General features: G+C 42.4%; 1 protein-coding gene and 1 long non-coding RNA gene across 5 annotated transcripts in view; one reads left to right on the plus strand and one right to left on the minus strand.

Annotated features, from left to right (window-relative positions):
* Positions 1 to 27,229, plus strand: part of CLYBL (citramalyl-CoA lyase) — a 172,285-nt gene that overhangs the window by 23,777 nt on the left and 121,279 nt on the right. The window lies entirely within an intron of this gene.
* Positions 708 to 5,085, minus strand: LOC139791832 (uncharacterized). The gene is made up of 3 exons (XR_011724046.1): positions 4,981 to 5,085; positions 4,887 to 4,942; positions 708 to 1,197 (listed from the first exon to the last, which is right to left on the minus strand). It is a non-coding gene; the product is annotated as an uncharacterized lncRNA (long non-coding RNA).

Raw genomic sequence — 27,229 nt, forward strand, 5'->3', positions numbered from 1 at the left:
ACTTGCACTGCTTCTGCAGTCTATCCCCAGGTAAGGGCGAGACCTTAAAAAAACCTTAAAACAAACACACAAATAAACAAAAAACCTCCCAGGGACAATAATCTTTGTTATTCAGTCAAGATTCAGGTCTGTCCCATAAAACATCTCAGCAAGAATATATTATTGTGGACAGTTTCATAAGCTGTGTGCCCCAGGGGCTGAATTTGGATTACCCAGAAATGTCAACTTGGCTATTTCTAAACTTTCTGTTAAGTTTGCTTCACAGTCTTAGCAGTAGTATTTTAATGTGATTTTTGCAGGTTGGTATTTTTTTTCCTAAAATGATACTGGACTCCACATTGTTTGTCAGCATGGTTTATGAGAGCACTGAGCTGTGGTGGGCAACAGGCAGGCAGTACCACCACAGTGCACTTATCTATATGCATATTGCACCAAGTTATCAGGTGCTGATATGGTATCAATGTCCCCTGCACAGGTGTTACGTCTGCTCAGTGCAGCCTGGTGTCACTTAGCTGTTGCCCTTGTCACCTTTGTCCCTGGAGCACGGTTGGTGCCCAGTGGTGTCCATGGGGAGGGAGGGGGCCGTGCTGCTTCCTCAGCACAGAACCAAGTCAGGCAGGTGGGAGTCTTATCTTCATCAGAGGCACTGCTGGAAAACAAGACTGCAGGGAGTAGAAGGGAAGTGGGGGATGAAGTACCCTTAGGGCTGCTTTTTGCCACAGTCTTTTATTACAACATGAGTATGAACTCCCAGTACAATCAGGTCACAGGAGCTGCAGCCTGCCAAAGTCCCACTGACTTCTTGTCTAACTGAATTATAGTTTCTGGTACTATGATACTTTTTCTGGTTTTGGAGGGGGGAATCTCTAAAGATGTTGAGGTGCACCAGAGGCCATTGCAAGTGATGAGATGCTTTCTTCTGCAGTTCTGCTTTGATCCTCTCTTCAACAGTGCATTTTTTCAGTCCCGTTCACCTTCTGAAGCTTCTCATTTGCTTCATCCCTCTTGCCTGGACAGGATTAGCTTTCCTCTTAGGAGTCAGCATTTGGGGAAGTGTTTAGGGAATGCTCAAGCAAAATGCCTTCTTCCTATGTCTTTCTAGAACTGCTGGTAGCCACCATGGGGCTCTGTACCTGAGCTGTACTGAGGAGCTCTCTTGAGGGAAGACGGTGCTGCACAATCTTGTCTGACCAAAGGCTGCAAGTGGAAGGAGCACAGCAAAGCATTCACATTATTACCATCTTAAATGAAACAGTTTTTCACTCCCTATGTTGAATTGCTGTTCTTCAAAGGTTTTTAACTTGGCTGAATTTGGGTGATTTATAATGAGCAAGTCAAAGGCATATTTAAAAAACAGAAGACTCACAACCCCCCTTGCTAAGTTGGATGTAATTTGTAAAGGAAGACTTTTAAAGATCTTGGCCACTTCAGTATGCAGAAGAGACTCACTTTTGGAAATCACCTGTTACTACTGTAAAGTTCCCAGAACTTCACCCTGAAGTGGATGTGTAGCACAGACAATTCCTGTCCCTGCTGTCAGCAAAATTATGTGAGACTTAAAATGAGGAGTGTCAGGCAATGTAGTTATAGACCACACCGTGATCCTACTGTAGATGGAGCAGATTGTGGAGAGTGTTGTGTTAATGGAGAGACAGAACTTTCTGCAAGGTTAATTGGGGAAAAGGTATACTTTTCCAGTCTGCTTAGGCTACAGATTCCAGAAATTTAGAAGAAAAGGAATCCAAGCTGTAGGAAAAAAAAACATCCCTCTCCAGCGCTTAGGTGCAGATCTAAGTAAATGTGGAGTTCTGAGGTTGTTTGTTAACAAAAAGACCAATATTGCTAATGCAGACCCCCTGCTATAAGAACATCAGAAGTGTTGGATTGACAAATTAGCACACAGGAAATCTGCAGTTGCAGAAAAAAAATGGGTCTTGTGACATCTTTATACAGCAAAAAGACTGCTTAATCATGTTACATTTTAACCTTGTGTTCAGATAGTGGGCGCTCATGTTATTGTCTTTGTGAAGATGAGTTGTCACTTCTCTCATCTGGTTTGCTCTCACAACAAAGAGGCAGGAAAGCTTTCTCTTTGAAATAGAGGAAATAGAAGAATTTCTTTCAGCACTAGGCTATGTAATAGTTTTCATTTTATGAGTCCAAAAGTCTAGCCTTTAATAATTGATACTGAAATGAAAATTGAATATCAGTGTAAGGGAAGAGAATTCACAGCTGAATTCTAATTATCACAGAGAAAGTAAGCAGAACTGGAGTTGGGCTGTGCAAAAACATGGCATTAGGAGTGGAATGTTTAACTAAAGCTGTCCCAAAACAGCTCTGTGTTTGTTCTTAACCAGCAGCTGGTAGCTAGAAGGTTGTGCATTTTGGAGCCAGCCAAGCTGGTTGAGAATGGCACCCCCCTTGCCATCTCATTGCCACTCTGGGAGAGGTGATTGCTCCCATAAGTCTGCCTTGGAGAAGTTCGATCCATGCTAATGGGACTCATTGTGCCTGGAGCAGGGTCAGGGGCTCTCATGCAACTCCTTCCCACCAGTGTGGTTGCAATCACATCCAGGCTGTGTGAGATCTCAAGCACCCCCAGGTTGATGTTGTCTCAGGTTAGGTTCAAAAGAGGATATCTACCTGCATCCTTCAATCACCAAAACCAGTAGGTGTCCTGCTGGAAGAGGTTTTATAGCTGCTGCTTAGCACAGTGCTCCCTGGAAAGAATTTCATGTTTCTCTTTTCCCTCTCCCTAGCTGAACTGCATACACTTTCTTCCCACAGTCAATGGAAACAGATATCTAATCAATGTAATAAAAGAGTGTGTGTGGGGGGGTTTCTTCATATTCTCTGTGGAGACTAAATTCATCCACTGGCTGATGTGCTAAATATTTACTAAGTTCCTGTTCAGATAATGTTAGAACTGGTTGAAAAATGTAAAGCAAAATACCCAGTTTTGTAAGATGACACTTTTTTCTTCTTGGTGTTTCTGTTGTTTAAAGACTAATGAACAAGATTTTGGTTTATTCTGGTTTTCTTTCTTTTCTCACTTTTACTTCCCCTTACCCCTCATCTTCCCAGGTTGCCTGTGTGCAGATAGAGGGACAGGGAAATAAAAACAGTAGATCAGGCTGTGCCCATATTCTTTACCTTCCAATTTTGACCAAAATAGCAAACTGTCAAAGCCTTGACAGTGGTGGGTGTTTTTTAACTCTTTCCTAATATGAAAAAAAAACCAAAAACCCAGCTCTAGTGAATAAAGGCTTCACAGTACTCTTGGCTGTAAGCAGCAGTACATAGATTTGTATCCTTCTGTTTTGCATAGAGGTCATTGGGGAACAAGGTGCTGAACTCGTACCCTCTGTGCAATATGGAATTATTGTCATTGCCAGCTTAGGCCCTTTCTGTAAGGAGCAAAAGCAACAACAACTGAAGCTGTACAGAGCAAGCAAAGATCATGCCTTTTGCAATCACTTTTCTGATGGACTTGTATGGATTTGATTTGAATTAGCAAATGCTGATTTGTACAAAAACCTTCTTTAAAGGACTTACAGGAACTTGAAAATCTGATGGCAAAAATGATTCTTCAGCATATGTTTTTGGTCTTGTTCTGCTCTGGAACCATGGCACTGTCTTTGCACTGCATATTTAGAGGGACTTGGGCAGGAGAAAACAAGAAAGGCCGAACTTGACAAAAGCTATACTTGGCAATTATCTTCAGCAATGCTGAAGTCTATTAACTGTTGGGTTTTTGTTTGGGTTTTTTTTTCAATAGAAAGTAGAAATTAAATCCTACTGTGCCCATCGGAGGCTTTTTCCAAAGGAAGAGTTACTGATGAGCTATTCTTCCATGATTGTGCTGGGTTCTACAAATAACAACATCACTGTGTGTTTTTCTCAAAGTGAGTGTAATTTGCATAGCTTGCTTTTGGGGGTTTCTGCTGCCGCCAGAGCTAATTTAATACTCATTAAAGTACTGAGCAAGTCTAATCCAAAGCCTTACGGGCCTTCAGTGCAGGCCCATAAAGTGTGCAGATCTGCACTTGCTGGGCAGCTCTAGGGGAAGCACACTGTGGGAAGAGGGGTTTGGTGAGCATCCCGCTGTCACAGAGCTGCCACTGCCTTGTGGCAAGTTTGGAGAAGATTCCCATCACTGTGGGCAGAGGCATGTATCTCCTGATAGCAATCCTACCTGCTGAAGCCATGAATAGAGCTAGGTGACAGCTCTGATGATGCTTATCCCATCCCAGCAGGCTCCCCAAACATGTGACTGGTCCTGGTGTCCCACGACAGCTGGCATGGGCTGATGTGACACCAGGGATGCCCTTCACCTTGTGCCCACAGAGGCACTGGGCTTCTGAGCTGTGCTACCCATCAGCACAGCTTCTTAGGAGGGGAACCCAATGCTTGCTTGCTCCTTGACATTTTCATCTCACGTGGAGTCTCTCTGCAGCAGGTGAAATCATGGTGCAGCCACCACTTTCCACGGGGCCAAGGTTTTACCCAGCTTGTTGTAGGCACCAAGCAACCCAGCTGCCAACACTGACACTGGGGCTCAGGTTACCCTCTGCCAGCGTAAGTCAAGAGATGGCACAGGTGTTGTGTAGGCAAAGCCACATGCCTGGGCTATGCCAGCTGTGGCCTCTCCTGCTGGCACAGAGGGGCCATGACTGCCATCACCTCACCCCTGGTGACATCCCTGCTGGCAGCTGTGAAGCCAGTCCCTCTTTTGCTTGGCACATGCACCCCACACATGGAGGAATGTGAAATGGGACAAGGTGCCTCTGCAGCTGTGCGGGGGCCAGACCTGGTGGCTGCTCCTCCTGGCTCCTGCTGCTCTAGCTCCTCAGCCGTGGCAGGCTCACTCCAGGTGGGGCATGTACCCTGTCCTGTGTCTTGCCTGCATCCGCAGGGTTGTCTTCTTGCAGGTCACTTCCCACTTCTTTCCCTACCCCCGCCCGGAGTGGTGCCGCGCACCAGGTAATTTTCTGGGCCAAGAAAGGGGGGTGACCACAGTCGTCTGCTAGCTGGTGTGTGGGATGGCTTTGGCTCTTCACCCTCTCTGTGTGTGATGGTGCCCGGCCCGGCCAACCAGCACTGCCGCTGCCTCGCTTTCTGCCTCCCCAGAAGTGGCTCTCCAGCAGCTGTTTCTGCCAGGGGGAATACCTTGTCCCTCTGGCCGTGTATCCACACAGCTGGCTGAACAGCACGACAGTGCAGCAGGGTCGGGGTTCCGAGAGACCGAGCAGCCCTTGCTGCCGTGAGGTGCAGGGCGAGCGCCTGGAGGTCTCCGTGGGGGAACAGGCACGGTCGGTCCCCTGCCAGATGGGGGACCGGGCAAGCGGCCCCGCTCCGTACGCGGGGGAGGTCGAACCGGGTCGCCACCCCGTCGCCCTCACGGGCCTCCGCGCGTACGGCCCCACGCAGGGAGCGGGCGCCGGGCCGGCTCCCGGCAGCCCCACGCACGGACGGGAGACCGGCCTCCTCCTTCCCCAAAAGCCACCATGGGCCCTGCGGGCAGCCCGGAGGGTGAAGCTCCTCGGCCTGCCCGGGCCCCCTCGGCCCCAGCCCCGCTAGATGGCAGTGCTGCCCCGGCGGAGCCTGCGGATGGCGAGGGGACGGGGGCGGGGACGGGGGACCGGCTGGGTGGCCCGGGGGGGGGGCAGAGAGACCGCCAGCCCCACACCCGCTTCTTGCCCCCTACCCCCGCCCCGGAGTGGTGCCGCGCACCTGCAGCCAAAGTGGGCACCCGGTACCTGCCCGAGAGGTCCCCGGGAGCCCGCTGGTGCTCACCCCCCGGGAGCTGCCGCCGTCCCCAGGTGCGGCCCTACACGGCTACTGCCGTTATATCGAGAAGGGTGTGAAAATGTGTATAAAATATACCGTCGCATATATATATTTTTTTTATTATCCTTTATTATGTATTATTCTTTAAAATATATACCTGCACGGGTATTGTCTTTTTTTGATACCAGAAGCTGCTTCTGGCACTGCTGATTTCCAGGGCACAACTGCCACAAATACTTTATGTTTTACAGAACCTTCATTGATACACAGAGGTAAATTCTTCCCAGGTAGTCATACAAACATCAACAACTTAGTGCCTCTGCCAAAGAAGCCTCACTTTTACAACCAGATAGGTAAACATGAACACCAAGGCTGCTCTCAGCCTGTGTGATGAAGAAGCAGAGACAAATTGTCAAGTGATACTGTCTAAAAGCTGCAGTAGACCTAAATCTCTCATGCTGTAAATTGAAACACTGCCATTTAATTCAAAGGAATCACACCGGTTTATTACAACATGGAATTAGGCTGGAGAATTGTAGATGTGATCGTAGCCACACAATATTCAGGAAATTCCTAATTTTCTGACACAAGGAAAGAAGGAGTTAGTTTCAACCATCATCTCCAAGAAATGGTGGCTGGTTGTCTGCAGCAGCCCTTCTGCTGCTTGGTGAGATGTTAGTAGCCTACGTGCAAGAGTGATTCATCTCTGTGCTTCTTAGTTGAGATAACAGCATTGCAAACCCGGCTGTTAAGGTTAACCTGTATGCTGCATAAGGACAACAGATGGAAATTCTGGTTTAGAGCCACTGCAAAAAAATAAAAACATGTTCCAAAGGGAAAAGGAGCTTGTATTTCTGTGTTTGAACCTTTGATCTTTGCTCACATCTGAAGGGAAGAGTAGACCTTTTGCTGAAGACACATGGTTTTGCATCTGTGAAAACACAGCTGTACAGAGCAAAACAAAACTGGTGCAAAACACAATGGTTTTGCTGTGTCAGTTTAGCTGCCGGCATTAAAATGCTTTAGAAATAGTGGGGTTGTTTGAATAACTTTTCAGAAAGGCTCTGTCTTTACACAGTTGTTTGTTGAGATTTTACAGCGTGGATTTTAAAGTTTGTGGGTGATTGAGCAACAGCTGCTACCTAAATACTTAAAGCAAATTCATGGCAAAGTCTGGCATTCCCTCAACAATCCTATTTTAAGAATTAAAAAATATATATAAAAAATAAAATTTTAAGATTTAAAGGAATAGCCACCCTGGCAAAATAACCTTGATTCAGAGAAAAAATAATCCGTGTATCTTTAGTGACACTGTAATCCTTACTGGTGTATGTGCAATATGCAGCTATTTCATGATAACACACTGCCTTCCTGGAGTTGCCCCAATGCACCCCCGAAAATAAAGGGATGTCACCCAGTGTCCCAGTCACATCTAAGCATGATGGCAAAGCTGCTCTCCGATGCCTGCCTCCCCCCACACACACTTGCAGTGACACATGGCCTTCCCAGCAGTGCCTCCAGCAGCCCTGCTGCCTCACTGTGGAGCTCGGCACCTGTGCGTCCCCCCCAGCACCTACCTATGTCCCCCCCCAAGCACTGCCAGTCACACACTCGTGTTCGTTTTCCACCTTAAATCCCTACTCCCTACTTAAATCCACTTGGTTTATTCCGAAAGACAGGTGCTAGAAATGAGGAAGGCTAAATGTGCAAATGCAAAATTGTTTCTTTAAGCAGGAAGAAATATTCTCCTCTTTCTTCGCCACCTGATTCCTTTTGGAGCAGGAAGGGAATCTGACTCCATTTTTTTAATTCTTGAAATTGGCACAATGCTTTGCTCTTAAATTTTTTCCATCTTGGAGCCTCACAATAAGTTTTCAAACGTGTTTGGTTTCCTAAACATGCAGCTGGCACTTAATGGGATTTTCGAAAGAGCATAAGCAGGTTAGACATCCTCCCATCCATCGAAATCAGTGGGATTTAGCTACCTATCTTGCTCAGTTGCCTTTGAAAATCCTGCCAGGTGCTTGTCTGCATCTTCAGTTGCCGTGGAAAATCTGGTCCCCATCTATCCCCATGACCCCCCTGCTCCCATCAGTATTTGTCTCCCTTCTCTGTCTCCCACACTCTGGCCTGTATTGATGCCGGAGCCTCCTCCTTTGTAGTTCCTAACACCAGGGACATCCCTCCCCTTTCTCTCCACCGAGCTGGCTCTTCAGCTGGTTAAAGGCTCAGTTGAGCAGCTATGAGCGTGCCCAGATTTTTCAAATTAGTTTCCCTCTCCTTGTAATGATTTTTAATTCCTTTTTGTTGTTTCGACTTTGTTAAGCATTTGGGGTTAAAAGACTCGGTACAAACGGGTGGAAATGCGAGGGGAGCGCTCTGTTATCTCTCTCTGTTTTGTTTGTCTCTAGGCTGAATGTGAGGAGATGGGGAATTAATTTACCAATTAGCCTATCTCTCCCTGTCTTCTGGAACAGAAAAGTGGTCAATGGGTTTTATATTTAAAGTCGAGAAAATTAGTATTTTAATTTCTGTCTCAACCTCAGATAGGGGTGACTCGCTGGGTCTGCTTGTGCAAGCAGTTCCCCATCTGTAAAATGGATCCCAGGTCTACATTTGCACGGGTTTGTGGCACGGATAATTAATTAAATGTTTGTGCAGCCTTTTGGAAATCCTCAAACAGAAGGTGCTAGAAGGTGCTGCAGGTTAGCCTGGGGCTGAAAAGGCTCACCCTAGAGCCCGGCTGCCCTTGGAGCCCCATGGGGTGAGGATGCAAGCTGGGGATACAGCGAGCTGCTGGGCAATTCCTTTGCCAGATATATTTTATGTTTTCTTCAGGGGAAAACAAATTGGAAAGGGAGTTATTGGTGCGCACGCCTCCCTTGCCACACGTTGCCTCCTCATTTTCCCAGGAATAACAACAGCTTCATTAGCAAGCTGACAAAAAAAAAAAAAAAAAAAAAAAAAAAAAAAGACACTATTGAAATATTAATAATCATAATAATAGTCCGGGTAACGGAGAGACAACAACTCTCGTCTCTGCCTCATGAAGAAAGTTTCCTCTTTGAAGTGGTCGCTTCCCTCCTCGCCCCGCCGGGAGGGAAGGGGAACAATTGTCGAGATCTAAAGCCAGCCAGGAATGCTGAGCTGATGGCTTTCCTGCCTGCCCCCTGCCTGCCCCCTGCCTGTCCCTGCCCTCTCCCCTACCTGCCCTCACACCCCTGCCTGTCCCCACACTGAGTCCCTGCCTGCTCCCTTGCTCACATTCCTCCCTTTCCGCACCCCTGCCTTCCCGTGTGCCTACCTGCCCCCGTACCCCTTCTTGCTTTGCCCCTGCCTGAATCCCTGCCCGCACCCTCGCACACATCCTTCCGTGCCTCCACTCTGCTGCCCCTGCCCGCATCCCCGCTGCCCCATCCACATCTCTGCCTTCCCCTTCCCTAACCCTTGCAAACACGCTGCCCACACCCCTGCTTGCTCCTGCCCAAATCGCTGCCTGCCACTAACCGCATCCCTGCCGGCATCCCTCACATTCCTGTTGCCTTCATCCCTACCCACTTCCCCGCCAGCACCTTTGCCTGCCCCTGCCCGTGCCCCTGCCCGCCGGGGTGAGGGTGCGGGGGCTGCACTTCGCGGCGGGGTCTGTGGGTGTCCCCATAGCCCCTGGTTTGGCCGCCCCTCCGCGGCGTGGGCCAGGGGGTGTGTGTTACCCTCCAGGGGTGAAGGTCCCCACCCCACGTAGCGACGGAAAAAGAGACTTTTCCATACAAACTCGTCAAGAGTCGGAGAGGGTTTTAAAGGTTTGAGTGTGTTTTGGTGTTTTTTTTAACCGAGTTTTCCCCACCCTCCCCACCTTATCCTGAGCGTGGTGGGCACCCTCCAATTTGGGTTGCAAAACCGGCTGCTCAGAAAGGGCGCGATTTCTGTCACCCTCCTCTAGAAAGTATAGAAATGCCACTGGTAACAGTGGAAAAGGGAATTAATTTTTATTATTTTTTTATTTTTATTTTTTATTTTTTCATCTTAACTGTCTTTATGTAGGTGTGTAGGTTTACATCTGGCTGAAGATCATCAATGAACATAACTAAGAGAAATCCTTGCCTGGCTTTGATTATAAATGCTTTAGTCCCTTTAAAAATATATATGCTGGAACTATTTTTGCCCATGAAGCTACTTGCATATCTCACAGGTACAGTTTCTTCCCCATCCAGGATTATTTTCCTGGAGATTATTATTTCTCCCTCTCCTTTTCTTTAAGAAAAACAAAACCAAATCAACCAAACAGACAAAAAAACCCACCACAAGATAAATACTTTTAAGCATCTCCCGATGCTGTGGGCTACCCACATTTTGCAGTGTATTCCCAGTAATTTGCAACTTTTGAAAGCAGGGCATTGTTTCTCTCAACTTATTGAAATGCACGGATATGTTAAATAGAGGGGGGGATCCCAACCCCAATGACTTCTGTTTCGCTGCATATGCAAAGAGAGGGCTGCTTGACTCTTCCCTCATGTTTGTTAGTCACATCCTCTTGGCCATTGTTTTGCTGTTTGTGCTGAGAATCCAATTTATTTTATGGTAAAGAGCCAGAGGCTGTTGTTGTTTTTTTTTTCTTTTATTCTACTATTCTGAGCTGATCAGAGAACACAGGAAAAATACTATCAATGCCACGGGAAAGCTACTGAAGAGAGCTCCAGTTGCTTTGCAGAAGAGATTAGTATCTCCCAACTGACCAGATAGAAAATATCCAATGTTATTAAACTTTCAAAATAATTTTCAGTTGCATATTTAATTTCTGAACATCTTAAAACACAGCCACTCAATAGGTGGAGAAAACTTGCCTGTTATGTTCGGACTGTGCTACAGGTACTGAACTTCTTTTCGTAAGCCTTAGGAGGTGGTACTCTGGCTGCTGTAGGTTTCCTGTTTCTTGAAAAACCTATCCCAAGTCCCCCAGAAAAGCTGTTTATAGTAACAGGGCCTATTTCCAGTACCAAGAGCAGGAGGGAACACACAACATCATTTTCATATTAGGAGATTATTTTTTGGGGGGGAAACACAAACAGATAGGCTCCTTGTAAGAGAGGTGTGAGCTGCCTGAATTGGGAAACTGTCCCACCTTTGAAAGCTCTGGAGTCCCAAAATGATTTTATTAAAAAGGCTATCAAGGACCAAATTTCTGATGTTGTTATGGCAACGGGAAAAACAAAACATGGGTATCCAGAGCATCAAGATTGTAAGAAACCAACAAAATAAACACTGTGTTCTATGTGGAAAAGCAAATTGAACAGTGGTGGCCAAGTCTTATACTTCTTTCATTCAATACAGTCACCATTTTCATCTGTCCAGCCATGCAGATGGTGCCTTAATGAAGGTGCCAGCAAGGCGTTGTGATATTTATTGCCCTTAAATGTGACCAGAGATTTTCAGTTTGTTATTTTTGCCACGGACATACTGGAAGAGGGATGTTTCCTTATGTTTTACATTTGCCCCTTCTACAGAAGCCTCCAACTTTTTTTTTTTTTTTTTTTTTTTTTTTTTGTGCCTTTCTGTAGTGACACGTGCTCCTAACCCTTTTTGTCCCCGCATTCCCTACTGTCAGCAATCCCCTCCATAAAAATAGCTGAACGTGATCCTCTTAAACCTCTGTGATACTAAAATTTGCTACCACTTTCATTTTGCTCTAGCTGAAGGTGTCCTGAAGCCACAGCCCCATCTCCCCTAGTTTAGTGTTTGGGATCCTCATGGGTCCCTACTGTAACACGCTTCAGGAACCTTTTGTACAGCAGCCGGATGGGATGAATTTGCCAAGTTTCAAATTTCAGGGGCAGGCAAGACATTTGTAAGTCAGTGGTTTTGTTATTCTGGAAAAGTTCTTTGCTTTGCAGGCTTGGGGATTTTTTTTTTTACTTTTAATAAAAAGGAGATGGAGTGTGACAGTAAGCAATTTTACAGCATTAGGAACTTTGGGCTGTAAACAAAGACAAACGAATCCCACTTACTTTCAGTCTCAGAAGTTTGCTGTCAGATGGTCCCACACTGAGGACTCGATCCTACAGAACGATAGTCAAGCAAAACACAGCTTGAAGTCTTGGAGAGTTGTGCCTGTGTAAGTACCCTGGAATCAGCCCCTCTGCCTGCTCAAAAAGTGCTGGTTATCTCCTTTTAAAGATTTTTTTCTGTGGTCCCAATCTTCATCTTAAGACTTTTGATTTACTTTGAGATTGCCTTGCTGAGACAGTGTTCTTGATGCAAAAGATAGAGAACAAAAGGGAAATAAATGTTTTTTTGCGTGAGACTGCTTTTTTCTTTGTTAGGTTGTGGGTTTTTTTAACTAAAAAATGCCTCCTCTTCCAAATAAATCAAACCAAAAAACCTTTTATCGATGTCTCTGATTTTAATTTATTGTGATTTTTGTTTTGAGGTTCCCCCCAAAAATTAAAACATATTCCCCTGATGTTTTAAGCTTCAATATTCAGCATTTTACAATGCATGATTACTTGACATTATTTAATTGGACGTGAGGGTGTAATACCGGAATTTCCGTTATGTGATGGATTAATTGTTTTCCTAATACTTTAAAGGCTGAGATCCAAACATTTTTCCATTCTATTGCAAAATTAACTGCAATAAATCTGTCAGACCCAATTATTCATTTAAAACATTCCACACTGATTAAATCTGCACATTTGCCTGCATGCAAGTGTGAGCGAGAGAGAAAAGGTGTGTGGGGAGGGGGGAGCCCAGGTTTATCTCTTCTGTCCTCAAAACGGCGGCGGTGTTAGAAATGCATCCTTTATATTTAAGCTGGAAAATGTGATTAACTAAATAGATTAACAAGAGTATGAAGTGTACGTGGACGCACGTCCCTGAGTCTCCCTGCCGGCCCCCCCTTCTCTCTTCTAGGTCCGGACAGGCAGAATTGTCAAATTTAGATGTTTGATGCTATTTGTAAGGATCATGTTTTACTTCGGGAGGGTGTGGGATTGCAGAGGAGGTGTTGGAGGGGTTGTGTTGTTTTGTTTTTTTCTTCTTTAGTTTGTTGATGTTTTCAAAGTCTCTAAACAAAGTCAGATGTGTTAACAGTCTTATTAACAATGTTAAAATGGAATTAACAGCTTGTGGATACCTCTGGAGTACAATAGCATGTCAGCTTACCCTGCCCCCTTATAAATCGCGTCCCGCTGTCTTTCTTTTGTTTCGTGCCCAATCAGCAAACTAAAGTTTTGTTGAGGCAGAAGGGCAGTTCAAGTGTTGCTGCTCTGCAGAGGGAGGAGCGGCGGCGGGATTTCTCCTCAGCCCCGGCGAGGCCCCCAGAGTGGGGAGAGGGTCGGACCCACAAACCTGCAGGCAGGGCTTTGCTGACCCGCCTGCCTCCCTGACCTCTGCCGCGCTGTTTTGTCAGTTTAAAAGGCTTTGCCGAGGTTGTAGTTTACTTTTATGGGCCTTTCAGCACGGCTGCGAAAGCTTTTGTTTATTTAAGATGTAGTGTGGTTCAGTTTCCTATTAATCTTCATATAGCTTCGGTGGCTTCCCCACTTCCGTAAGGGTTCGTCACTGAAACGGTGCTGTGCTTGGTCTTAGGCAGTCAACACCAGCTGGGTAGTTACAGTAAGTTTGGGAAATTTCAGAAATTATTTACTTCTGAAAGTGGAAATTAGCACCAACACATGCTGTTGTTTAACTTGATTTCACCATAGTCTGGGTTGTGTGCTAGGGAAAGACTTTTACTCTCACGTTTACTTCTTGCAGTTGAACTCTCTACAAACCTCAGCCAGCTGATTTCAGTGGTAAATGTTAAATGACCATTTAACGAGATGCAATTTTTTTAGTGTGGCTAGGAGCAGCCTGGGTTAATTTGCTTAGAAAATTTATGTAAAAGGAGAATCATTCCCCATACAGAAAATACCTATATGTTTTGTTTTACGGTAGTTATATTTTTATTACTTTCATCCAACAATCTCCAAATATTCACAGTTCCTTGTAGAAGCGCAAAGCAGTACCAGGCAGACTCACAGTTCAAGCCCTTTTTTAAAGTCAAAACCTGGAAGACACCGGCAGGTTGCAGTTCAGATGAGGACTACAAACCAGTTGAAAGCCCAAAATAGAGAAAGCCAAGGCCTTCCAGAGCTGGGTCCAGGCTCCTCGTTCTCCTCACTAGCCCCACATACTGTTTCCCATCCCACCCTGCTCCAGCTCCCTGGCCCTGCAGCCACCTGCTTGGACATGGTAAGTGCCCGCTGGAGAGGTGCCTGCACACAGTGATGCTCAAGAGTCTCTGTGTCTGAAGGCTGCTATTTGGAGCAATGGTTTTGGCTCTGGCACCCCAACTGCTGTGCCCTCTCTGAAAAAAAAACCCTTCCCCTGCTTGCCTCATGCTCCCCAGAGTTTGTCCCTGCCATGTCACCATGCACGTCCCACGGCCCAAGGTTCTTTCCATTTGCTTTCTGTGGGAGTAGCAGAGGGTTTCCAGTGTTGAAGCCACAACTGGCCTTGCTTCCCTTGGTCCCTGCTGATGTGTGCACATCTCTCAGACCTAAAACCATGCTGCTCTCCCTTCCTTTCAGTTTACACAGCTCTTCTGTAAGTGCTGAAGATGATATCAAACAGGATGCAAACTGATCAGAAGCCCCCAGGCTGTTTGCCTCCATTCCCATGCACACCAAGCATGGCTCGCCCTCACCATGACACAGCATGAAAATGTGTCCCCAAGGAGGTGTGTGGTGATGAGGATTAAGTTTAATTCATTATTTTCTTACCTGACTGGTACAAAAACTCTCTCATGGGGAAACTTGTACCAGTCTTCCACATATAAAAAACAATGTCTAATCTTAATAATGAATGAACCAGGGTGATAAAGATTATATAATTGAGGAATAAAATTTATGTCGTTTATAGCATAGCTCACTTTGCCGTGCTGTGAAAGTATTATATTTTAATAGGCCATCTGATAATATCATAGTAGTTCAGCTTATTTTAAATGCTCTGTGCCTATTTTTACACTACAAAGGTTTAGCATCACTGTGAAATTCTACAGATAAAAAGATATATTTTTAACTTATTTTAAAGCTTATGAAACTGACGAACAGAGAAAAATTCTTAACCAGGTGCTGTTTTTTTTATGGAAAAAGAAAAAGTCCCATTTTTGGGAAGTTTTTCATTTTTATGCAACATCTGCTGAAAGAACAAATGTCTTTCATCTCATGACTAGGAAATTCATAAATAGATTTATTGTTTGTTGGGAAAGGGTTTTGGGGGGGGGGGGTTTGTTGGTAGAAAATTTTGATTACAACAATGACATCAATACTTATCATTTGTTGTCATCTTTCAAAAACAGGGTGTCTCAAAGTGCATCACATAAGCAGTTCTCCCACGAATGGTGCTTAGGGATGTCAAGGCAAGCTCTACCCTCTGCACCCCAGTCCTGCTCTTGCCATTGACAAACCCATCATCTGGGATCTATCTTGCCTGCCAATTACATATATGGTGCTTCTCTTATTATTCCAGTAAATCTCGTTTATTTTAGTAGTGGATCAACAGCAAGGGAGGACTGCAATCTCAGTGTCTGAGGAGCACAGTTTTGTTTTACAGAGGCTTGCTCTTGTGTGTTTGTTTACCAGATTTCTTTGACCTAAGCTTTCATTTCTGTGATGATGAAGAGTTCATCTTCCTGCTAGACATCTACAGAAAGATGATTTAACAATAATCTTATTTTCCCCTATATATTTGTAATTTTTTACATCTGGAAGTTTTCTGTATGGAGCTATGGGGAAGTTCATTGTATGTATCATCTTCTTGGTCAGCTCTTGCTAATGCCCACAGGAATTGCATGAAGTTTCCAAAAGGAGCCCCCCAAAAATACAGAACAAATAAAAAAGGGGAATGAATGAGCAAGCTTAGTGCCACTGATTTAAAAGCAATTTTAAGTGATAGAATATATTGTCTATTTGCTCATCCAGCTGCGTCCAAATAATTCTTCTACAAAAATGGACATTGGAACCTGAATCATAAGAGTAGAGCCAAAGGAGTATTACATTATGAATGCAGAAAAATGTACCCACATATTCTGTATAAGAAATGCAAAGATATCTGTTGACAGTAGAATCTAAAAACTGCACAAAACCTTTCTGGAAATAGGCCTTGATAGAAATGTCTCCATGCTATGATATTATGCAATATAATACTATATTTCATTTAAGTCTAACACTAGTAACTTTTACTTTTTGGACATAATTCATGCTGATATGTCTGGACAGTGTCTTCCAGCTGCTGGAGGTAGGTAGGATGGGAAGGAGGATTCAGTTTTAGTGGAGTGTGAGGTGGTGGTCGCTTGTTGCCTGAAGCAGATGATGGGCCAGAATCAAACCTGTTGCCTCCTCAAGACCTCAGAAAAGGCCCCTGGATGACCGTGAAAATTTATCTACTGCCCTCATCTGCAGGAAAGTGCGTGGCTTTGGAGCAGGAGAAGAGAGTGTGACTTTGATGGGTGCCAGTCTGGAGTTTTCTTCTCCTTTGGGTCACCTGCATAGAGGTTGGGCCAGTGTGGGGTTCAGAGTGTGGGCTGGTGGCAGAGGTCACTGAGAATGGAAAGTTCCATCTTTCCTCCAGAGCAAAAAGAGGCACCTAGGTTGCCTAGGGAGGTTGTTGATGCCCTCTGCCTGGAAGTGTTCAAGGCCAGGTTTAATGAAGCCTTGTGCAACCTGGTCTGGTGGGAGGTGTCCCTGCCCATGCATGGGGGTTGGATTGTGGTGATCTTTAAGGTCCCTTCCAAGCCAAACCATTCCATGATTCTATGATTCTGTGATTCTGTGACCTTGACACAGAAAGCACTCTCCAGAGTGGCACTAAGGCATTTGAGAACCAGATGATGTCTGCATATCCACCTGCCTGGTGCTCAGCTAAGTGCAGGGAGTCACTCAGATCGAGCTTAAAAACTCCTGAGGACTTGGCCTGAATATTCCTTCAGTTCATCTCCAAAACCTAAAATCTACCAAGCTAAACCAAACCAAATAGTTCTGTTCCTATTCTGTGCTCACCTGTCTTAGATTATTTAATTATTTACCTTTTCCATGCCAGGCAAGTTTTATGGAAGATATCCTGCAGGTTAACTAGTTTCAGGTCCTTTTACTTTGAGTGGTTTCTGCCCTTAGAGGGAGGTGCAGCAAGGTATCAGGAGGGAGGTCTGTTGGGAGCCAAGGAGCATCCATTTCATCCCCAGACAGAGCTGCCATGGAGCTGGTGCAGGTGAACGTGGCCTGGGGAAGAAGCTAAGGGAGACTGTGGGTGCTAGAAAGGGATTTTGACTTCCCCAAATCAAAATGAAGCATCATATCCAACAGGTTCTTTACTAGCCCTATATTTTTGTGAACACATACTCATAATAGGAAATGCTGTCTCAAAATATTTTGTGCCTGGCAAGAGACTCGTGAGCAGGTACTTTATGTTGGAGGTAGCAGCGTGGTACTGCTTGGATTGTCCTTCTCCAACAGCAGTGAATTAGCAAAATATTTCCATCAGTAAACAGAACTTTGGTTCTGGTTTTTTTTCCCTGGAGCTGTAATACAATAATAATGCATGTAAAAGAGACAAGAAACATTTTGAAGATTTAGCACCTTTAGTTCTATATGCTTTCTCCATGCTTTTCTGCAAGCTGTTTTTTAAAGAGGGAAACTTGGGAAAAACCTTGCAAATGAGGCTGCTGGTTTATTTATTTATTTGTTTCATTTCAGCTGAGACAGATGGGATTCTCGGATCATGCACTGTTAAGCCTTCCTTTGGAATTCGCGCCACTGTGGCCACAGAGCCCAGATGGTGCTTAAATCTGTCATTTTTTAACAGCCTGACTTTCTTAATTTTATATCCAAACACATTGAGCATTCAAAGTGATTAATTACTGTCCAGATATGCCTGTGCTGCAGCAATTTACTCGCATGTGCCAAAGATCACTTTGGTTTGGAGTAGGTAGTTTGGGGAGGGCTGAGGGGGTGGCAAGAGGCTCGTGAGCAGGTACTTTATGTTGGAGGTAGCAGCGTGGTACTGCTTGGATTGTCCTTCTCCAACAGCAGTGAATTAGCAAAATATTTCCATCAGTAAACAGAACTTTGGTGCACATCAATATTTTACAGCTTCTGTGTGGGGTTTTTCGCTATTGCCACGCAGGCTTCAGTCTCAACAAATCTTCCATTTTCCATCCAGAGGGATGGGAGGTTTTTTTGTACCTGACAAATACCAGCATTATCTTTTCAGGATTTTACATTCAGACACTAGTGACATGGCAAAGATTTATATAATGGTCAAATATTTATTAAGAGAAAGCTGAAGGGTTTTCTTTGAGAAGCAAAGCTTGTTCTAGAGGTTTCAGTAATGAAATTAGCAAATTACCGTAATTCTTCAGAATCAGATTTTTCTCTTCAATTTTTATTTTAAAGTGGTCGTTCTTCCACAAGGATTTAAATGTAATCATTATTTGCACATCCAATGCTTGCATTAATTTGCATGTGTGCTGCCAACTGCTGTCAATTCCTCAGTTTCTGGAAATGAGGGAAGAAATGATGCTGCTTAGTCTGTGCAGCAATAGCTGCAGCTTTGCTGCAGGCAGCAATGTGGCCTGTCAAAATCTTTGAACTGCTGCTGCTCTTCCCTTTAGCCAAGCACGGTTAGACAACCACCTGAAGGTGATTTTTGGATGTTAGAGTTTAATGTTTGTTGGGCCACGTAGGTTTGGTGCAGGTGGAAGTATGGCTTTCAAAAAACCCAGAGAAGTGGGAGCTTCCTTCCCATGTGCCTCAAGTCAACCAGGTTTTCTAGGGATTTCCTTCCTTTTGCAAAGGAATGGTAGTGCTCATGCTATGCTAAACACCAGCAAAGCAAACATCTGACTCTTTCTATTACTGGGGGACACTGAGCAGTGGCAGGCTGTGTCACTGTCACTCTTTCTCCATCCTGCCTTTATACCAGTCTGAGTTCTTGGCACCACTATTTTGTGTCTCTCCCACTGTGGACACCATCACTAAGGACCAGCTCACAGAAAAAGACCTGAGGTGCTCAAACCAATTTGCACGTGCCTGACAAGTAGACCTTTAGCAGTGATCAATACTGGTTCTTCTTTAAATCCTCAAGAAAGAGCTATTCCTCACCCCACTTACTTAAAGGAAAATTTGCATCTGGAAAAGCAAAATGAGATTTTTCACTTTCCTCCACTTCCCCAGACTCATAAAAGTAAGAAAGTAAGTCAGACAGCACTGGCCAAAGGCCAGTAGGAGCATGGTAGGAGGTTTTAAGAAACACCTTCTACTAAAATCAAAATGTGCTGGTCATCAACTCAAACAGCCAAAGTGTAATGTTGGAAGGAATGGCTTCAACAGTGGTAAGACTTTGATAGATTTTATTGTCTCCTTGAAAATAAGTGCCCTACTAACTGCAGCACAGCTCCTGCTTGGAAATTGTACTAATACATATACATGAGTATTTATAAACTGAGTTTAGACAAGCACATCTATAAAGTGGTTTTGCATGTATAATGAAGTGAACGTGTTATATTCCTATTGATAAGCTTATGTGTATATAATTTTATGAGCAGTCTGAATTAAATTTTGAGATGTATTTTAGTTCTCATTATTTAACACACTGCTATGGAAAACTTTTCTGATGAAAGAAAACTGCATGTTGGTACACAGATTTCCCTTGGTAAATTTCACTTGAATTTAATTACTGTTAGCAGTTAAAGACAGATAGGCACTGTTGTAAAATTGATAATTAATATTAAACAGCTAATGTACAGGATTTTTTAAAAATGCTCTTTTGAGAAGGGAGGTGCCTCAGCACCAAAGCCCATTGCTGCCTCCCAGCACTGCTTCTGGAGCCATGCACATTACCTCTTTCACATCCAGATTTTCTTCCCTGTTTATAAAACACAGTCTAGGAGGTCTTAAGGTAATTGTATGCAGTCACAGCACTGCTTTGCCATTTGCTTTTGGTTTATGATTTAATAAGGTAGAAGAAGGCCGAGCAGGTTCTGGAATTTAGGAGAAGAGATTTATTGGCTTTCTGGGGCAGGGAGATGGAGTTGTTGGGTGTTCCCTCACTCTTACTGTTGATACTGGTGTCTGGCATGACATTTTTCATTCAGGCTAAGGGGGGTCTAGTTAGGAAGGATTTTTTCTGTCCTATCTGGTTTGTATTCTACCATACGCTAAAAGGTGTGTACAATGGCACCTTCTGTAGCACTGAAGTTTTCAGTTAATTTTTATGTAAGTTATAAACCTGAAGTTTATGTAAAAAGAACTGATAAGCCCTTAACCTGAGCTCCACTATAAAAAATAACAGTGGTGCATTGTTAGTAGTAGATTAGAATAATCCTGTTTACCATTTAATTTTATATATATATATATATACTTCTAAATTAATAATTTAGCTTGATAACAACTCTGTAAGCCCTTAATAACAAGCATCATAAGTTTCTATTAAAGTGAATCATGGTGGTCTGGTGAGAGCTTACTCCTTCACTAAGGAGGTTCAGATCTCTCTTGGGAATCATAATTTCTAAGTTTTGGTCGCCCATTAAATGACTGTACTAAGCATCAGCAGATTCTTCTGCACTTCCTAGACCCCCCCTAAAATGTAATAATCCGAATTTCTTTGACAATGAAAGTGCAAGTTTGGTGGGGATTTTTTTCACTCTCCTTTACTAAATACAAGTACAGGCAAATTCATGTCTGTACCTTCACCTCTGTTTTGTCCTCCCTGTATAAAGAAAAATGCCTTATATTCCACAGGAAGCTCTTAGTCCACATTGCCTTTATTTCTGGGTGGACACAGAAAATGGTGGCACCATGTTTGTGCTTCTCATGATACTTTGGGGCAGTTTCACCTGGGAGGAAATTACTGCTGTTGAAACTGATGTTTTATGTTTGGCTTTGGCACAAAACTGACTTAGAGTATCTTTATAACATCTTCCTTAAATCTCATTATCTGGAGAATGACCTGGCATTGTTCACCACCTCTTGACACTTAAAATACCTGAGGGTGTCCTCCACTTGGACTCTGCCTCTTGGGAAACCCAGGGGCTTGATATGACTACCCAGAATATAGCACACCTCCAAAACACAATCAAAAGGATGAAACTCCCGTGGTCTTCGTTCCTATCCACCTTGAAAAATCAGCCCACTTCATCTGATGTCAAAGCTGTCAGCTTTTACCTTGTTTCCAGTGCTGAAGGACTTTCTTCCTGGCAAAATCTGTGTGAAAGCTTTACATATGTTGCGGTAGGGTTTGCATTTTTACCACTCCACTGCCAAGCAGGGTAGAAAACTTCTGTATGAAAGACTGCAAAACAAGTTGCTGTTTTTCTGCAGGTTACCTTTGTCACGCAGTCAAAAGATGATGAGGAGAAAAGAGTTACCACCCTCACCAGAGCTACTCTCTCCTTCCTCTGGGAGCATTTCTTCTCAAGGCCCCAAACACTGGACTCTTCAGGCTGCCACTCTAATGACAAAAAAGCTGTCTTTTGCAACTGAGTCTTTTTAACCTTTTCCTAATGAGTTCCCAAGTGCTTTTTGGCCACAGACATTAAAGCTTGTGTGTTTGTGATTTCCCTGGCAAGCTGCCGTTCATAAAGAGGATATAGTGTTTTCTTGGTCCTTTGCCCAAAGTAATTTTGCAAGGAACTGTAACTGCATTTAGCACATGTCATTCATTGGAGAGAAGTCGTTGTAATTGCATTTGATCACAATCGGTTTATGGCTCTTTTATCATGTTTTCATGCTGCATATCTACTCAAACATCATAGCAAAACTTAATGGCTACTGTTTTACTTCTGCGTAAAAACATTTTATGGCCTTTTTGTGCAGCAGACATCAGGTTTCAATCACTGTTGCCCCATAGAGAGAGAAAAAAATTGGACAAAGAACTATGAAAAGTCCTTAACTACATAAAATTTTATTTCAGGTCAACTTCCCATAAAAGATATTAAATGTATTTTGTAGTTTATTCTGCACATTAACAATTTTAGAGGAGCTACAGCATTTGGGGCAAAGTAGTATGAAAATGGGAAGTTAATTCACAGATGATGTTTTATATTTGGGATAATTTTCCTTTGTAAAAGGATGTATTTGGATGTGGGAAGGGTGACTGAAATGTGCCATAGTCACATTTATAGTGCCACTTTTAAAAGATCACCATCGCCTCCACAGAATTCTGGTTTCTGACTTTCTGCTGAGTCTTTATAATGGTTGCTTTAAATTTTTGATGTTCCATTCATAAAACCCAGCCCAATTCATGTGCCTTAAATTATATCTTTTGCTGCCTGAGCGTTGCTGAAGTTCCCAGCTGAAAAGTTTAATTAAAAGGGAAACTTTGACATGCTGCTGAGAAGATTAGTTCCCATTAGAATGGCGAGATAAAAGAAAATGTACTTCTAATCTAATTAACACCAATTAAAAGATGTAAAAGAATTTGCATTGACCAATTGTTAATTATGCATCAGTTTGCCCACCCTGTGACAAAGAAAGCAAAATGTGACCCGTTTTGTTTTAGGATACCTGTAGTGTGATGACATCGCCACAGTCATTTTTCATGCGAATTGGCTGAAATGGTAACACTTACTTCTCATCATCCCAGTGCTTTGGTGTGTGCTCAGGATTTTACTGGAAGGTTATTTCAGCTTAATTGGCCTGTAACTTGACAACACTATGTAGGGATGAGGGAAATGCAAATAAAAATTTCAGTTTTCGGAAAACTATTGTGCATATATATAAGCTGCTTCTTCTTAAATGTATGTATATAATATCCTGGAGGTGTTAGAGGGGTATGCTTGGCCATTTCTAAGTGTGTGTATATATTTATTATATACACACACACACATATATTTATTTTCTATTTATATATGTCATAAATACAAATATATTGGTTTTATTTTTATTCACATATTTTTTTGAAATTATATCTGGGATTATCTGGTAACAAATATGGGTATGTTCCACATGCCTTGACAGTGACTTTATGCAGGATGTTGTATTTCAGCAGAACTGGTGTGGCTAAGTGAGCTCCTCAGTTTGCTTCCAGGTGGAAGGCTGAAGGTATTTTATGTACTTGCTGAGAGTTTAAGGTAGTCTTTATTTTTTGTAGTGCACAAATGCTTTTTTCTATTTGTGCTTTTGCTGATTTAAAATTTAAACATGTCTAGTTCAGTATAAAGAAAGGACCCAGGCAAGCTGTTTACATCCTGTTAAGCACTTTGTTTTTATTGAGGATATCATATTACTAGATGATTTTATATATAAAATATATGCCCTCACTAAGCTGAAGATAAATTGAATGCAAATTTCCCAAAATCATGTTTACTTTATAATCTTTCTTAACTCTTTTACTATCCCTGCAGTGTGTATCCCTACAGTTTCTAATATAAATGTAATTTATCTTCAACATGGCAAGACTAATGGGGTTACAAAGTTGTCAGAACTCTGAACATCAAGAAGGTTGCACATTTCTGGTACCCAGCTACAAAGAAAAGGAGGTACATGCTTTGGTGTGAAACAGCAGTTATGTTGACTCACTTCAGGAAAGTAATATAAAAATGGAATTTTATTGCCAAGTTGTTTATTATGGGGACAAAAGAGGACAGGGTGCATGTGGAAGGGACTAAAAATATTTGTATTACAGTATTGCTTGCAATCGAATAGAATAGAGTTGTAACAATGTCTTAATTAAGAATTGCCCTGAATTTGCTGATAACATTAAAAAAATAAAAAAAGACTACATAATTCTTAACTGCTGTAAAAATGTAACAACTAACTCTTCTGTATGTCTTCTTGTTCATGTTCTGCCTTGCTGTGCTGTTCTTTACGCTTTATATTGCCTTTTGTGAAAAGCACCACAAAGGTTCTTTCTAAAGAAAACAAACCAGGAGCTAGAACATTAAGAGTACATTATATATTTGACCAATCACTTTTATGAAGTCCAATGCAAGTCTTTAATCTGAGATCCTTGGAGAATGTTTTAGTTTTTAATATTTCTATGACCTTCTCCAGGGGACTGAAAAATTACTTTGAAGTATCAAAGTGGTGCATGGAGTTTTAGCTGTGTGATTCCCATTAAAGTCAGTAGGAGCCAGGTAGCTAAAACTCAACACAACTATGAAAACATACTCCTTGTGCTGTGTTAAGTAGCAGAGCAATTCTGTGACATGGCAGTGACATTTTATTGCATTTGTTGGCTTTATAGATCCACTCAAAGCTTGTATTTTTACTGGAGTTTTACTGTTCAGTGAAAATAATAAAGGAATATTCAAAAGCAGGTGTAGGCTATTCTAGTAAAAGGCACAGATGTTGGGAAAAGCTGGCAGCTTGCATGTATTTTCAGTGTAAAATGGCAAAACACATTTTGCAAACTCCAAGATTATCACCTCCATGCGGGTCATCCTGCAAGCATTTGTTTGAGGTGCCTGAAAATACTTTGCATACTTTCAGCCCAGGGCCAAAATCACCCCTCAGTGGCCAAAGCTGCTGGCGGGTAACGGGAATTTGTCAGCTCAGCCACACTCCCATCCAAGGAGAAAGATGAGCCAGTGCTTCCCAGAGATACTGACAGGCAAAGCAGCCACCCAAAAGAGAAGCTTTCTCTAGTTAATACACTTTATTTCAATCTGAAATACATTTGGCAAATGTAGCTGCAGAATGGGCATTCAGTCTTCAAACCTCAGCAAAGGCAGAGGAATTAGAGGGGGTTTTGTGGGTTTTCTGTGGCTGTTTCTTTGCTGGTTTTGTTTGGGGTTTTTTTTTAACCTCTTAGACATTCCCATAACTCTGATATTAAAAAACATAAAAATGTTTTTATTTGATGTTGTTTCACCTATTGACCAGGAAGGCAAGACTTTCAATGGGAACTCCAGCCGTTTGTATTTAGAGATTGCCTTGAGGATTTGTACTGGATAGTTCTCAAAGAAATCTGTCACCACATCTCAATCAGTCATAGTCACCAGTTTCCAGTAGTGTAGCTTTACTTTCAGCTCATGGGAATAAGATTTCTAGTTTTGTCTTTCAAAGATCTCCATACATTGCATATATATGAGCTTCTGATTGTGGTCCAAACCCTGCTGCAGTAAGTTTTATGCTTTACAAAACATATATGTGTATGTATATATATATATATATATCTCATATTGACCATGATAATCTATCCTACATGTCTTCTAGCAAAGGCAACCCATAAATTTAGAGATGTTGATCATCTTCATTAACTGCCTTTCAGCTCTTCTAGATTTGTTGCTTTTCATACTTCTAGCTGAAAGCATCTGACTAAGGGCAGCTATATTTTATAGAGAAACTTCTGGTCCATTCAAATTTACACCAAATAAGCAGCCTGGAATATGAAAAGATAATGTCTTCTGCAGGCAGCTAATCAATTAAATTTTTAATTACAGAAAAGTTTCTGTATCAGGTTTTCTGAAAGAGTGCAGGAAGTCTGATTTAATATATTGAGGCAGGAGAAAATGAAATGATATCTTTCCCCAGTTATGTCCTAAGGCTTTACACAGAGGTTTGGTCTTAAATTATAAAGCCCCTTTCCAAGTGAAAAGCCCATGCTAATGGGGTTTTTTTGGCTCTGGAGTAGCATGCAGAAATCCATAGGGTTGTCATACACGAGGGAACTGTTAGAAATAGTTGGCAGTACACTGGAGTATTAACAATGCTTGAGAAACAAGACCATAACAACCTTTAAGCAAGACTCAATTATGAGTTTTCCTGCTAAGGTAATCTGTTCTTTGTACACTGCATCACAAGAAAAGCCACTATTGAGAGAGCTGGCAATCAGAGCTCCATTCATCTCCTCCAGCTTGGGCTTTGCTTACACTGGTTTTTGTCCAGTTTGAAGTGCCTCTGGAACCATCACATCTCATTTGAATCCTTCAACCCCAAACCAAAAATCACAACATAAGCTGTTAAACATTTGTGAAGCTTAATTTATATCAACATAAGGTAAGAAGTCAGCTGTTCTATTCATCACGCCTAAAATCAGAAAGGAGGATTTAAAGCTGCCAAATCTTGCATTTCACAATGATGTTGAGTAGCCAGCTGATGATTTGGGCAGCCCTCTACAGCATCCTTTCTTGGGCAAGGACCAGAGCCATCTCCAGTGGTGCTGGCTGGAACGAGCTCCTCAGTGCAGCATTAGCTTACAGATGCAGTTTCTGAGGGAAATTCTCCAAGTTGCAAGAGATGGGAACTGATGAGAAGCATTGTCACAAAAGGTTGTTGAGGAAATAAGCTTGTAGCTATCCTATGTGTTTCAGAGGCAGCACTGAAAAATCAAAATCAATTACTCTGGAATTTTGGAGGCTGAGTTCAACCCTAACTGACACAACATATTCAAAAGATAAATCTAGCCATTGATACCTGACTATGGTGTCTTGATATGACCAATGCTGTGCTGGCATTTAAATTTTTACAAAAAATTTTGGGATGCACATAATGTATCGCAGTACCTCAGTAACGCTGCAACTTTTATACAGCTAGGAAATTATATTTATAGTGTTCAAGTTGTAGCATATCATGTTTTATAGCATCAAATGTTTTGTCCTTAAAATGATCATTTCAGTTTTTCTCAAGATGACTGAGAAATCTCTAGAATTAAATAACATGAAAAGAAAGCAGGCAGTGTCCACGGACTAGACCCTAGTCCCCAAATTTTTATTGTCTGAGTCTGTGCAGTTTTCCAGGAGCTCAAGTGCTACACTAGGGTTTCAGAGACATGTAATGGTAATTCACCTTTAATATGACCATATAGCTTCCAGAAGCTAAAGGCTTCAGCATATAAAATGGCCCAAAGAACAGACTGCGGAGATAAAAAATCCATATTGAAGAGGAGTTTGCTGCATTTCTGTTTCAAAAAGCTAGACTGCATTTGGAAGCCACAGTGCTGACTTCTATGGGTCCATCATTTATATTACATTTCCTGGGCTGCTTTGATTTTTATTTTTTTTTCAAGTACCACTTTCAAACCTTTTAAAAGGCCAGATTTATGAAATAATATGATCATATAGGATTCATAAACAAGGCCAAGAATTTTCTGTTTTCCTCCTCTGCTACCCCAAACATAATTATACAAACCTGTTAGGAAATGTAAAATGATTTTTATTTCTATATAACATAAGATAGTAATTTTTCTAATATGCTTTTTCTCTAACTTTTAACAACAGTGTATATGCATGTGGATCTGTATTTGTATTTTTACTTCAATTACTAGAAAATTCTTGTCCTTGATCTGTGATCTGTAGCAAACATATCTGAATGACAGAAGAAATAATAGTTCCATCACGTCAGCTTTATTCAACATTTGAGCTTTAAATATGTAATTAGATTATTATTTTATTTAATAGATTATGATTTACTTCTCTTTAATTGAGAAATATTTGGATGTGTGCAGAGACTGAATCAAATTTTCA

The sequence above is a fragment of the Heliangelus exortis genome, chromosome 1 (assembly GCF_036169615.1).
Source record: "Heliangelus exortis chromosome 1, bHelExo1.hap1, whole genome shotgun sequence".
In the NCBI taxonomy this organism is placed as follows: Eukaryota; Metazoa; Chordata; class Aves; order Apodiformes; family Trochilidae; genus Heliangelus; species Heliangelus exortis.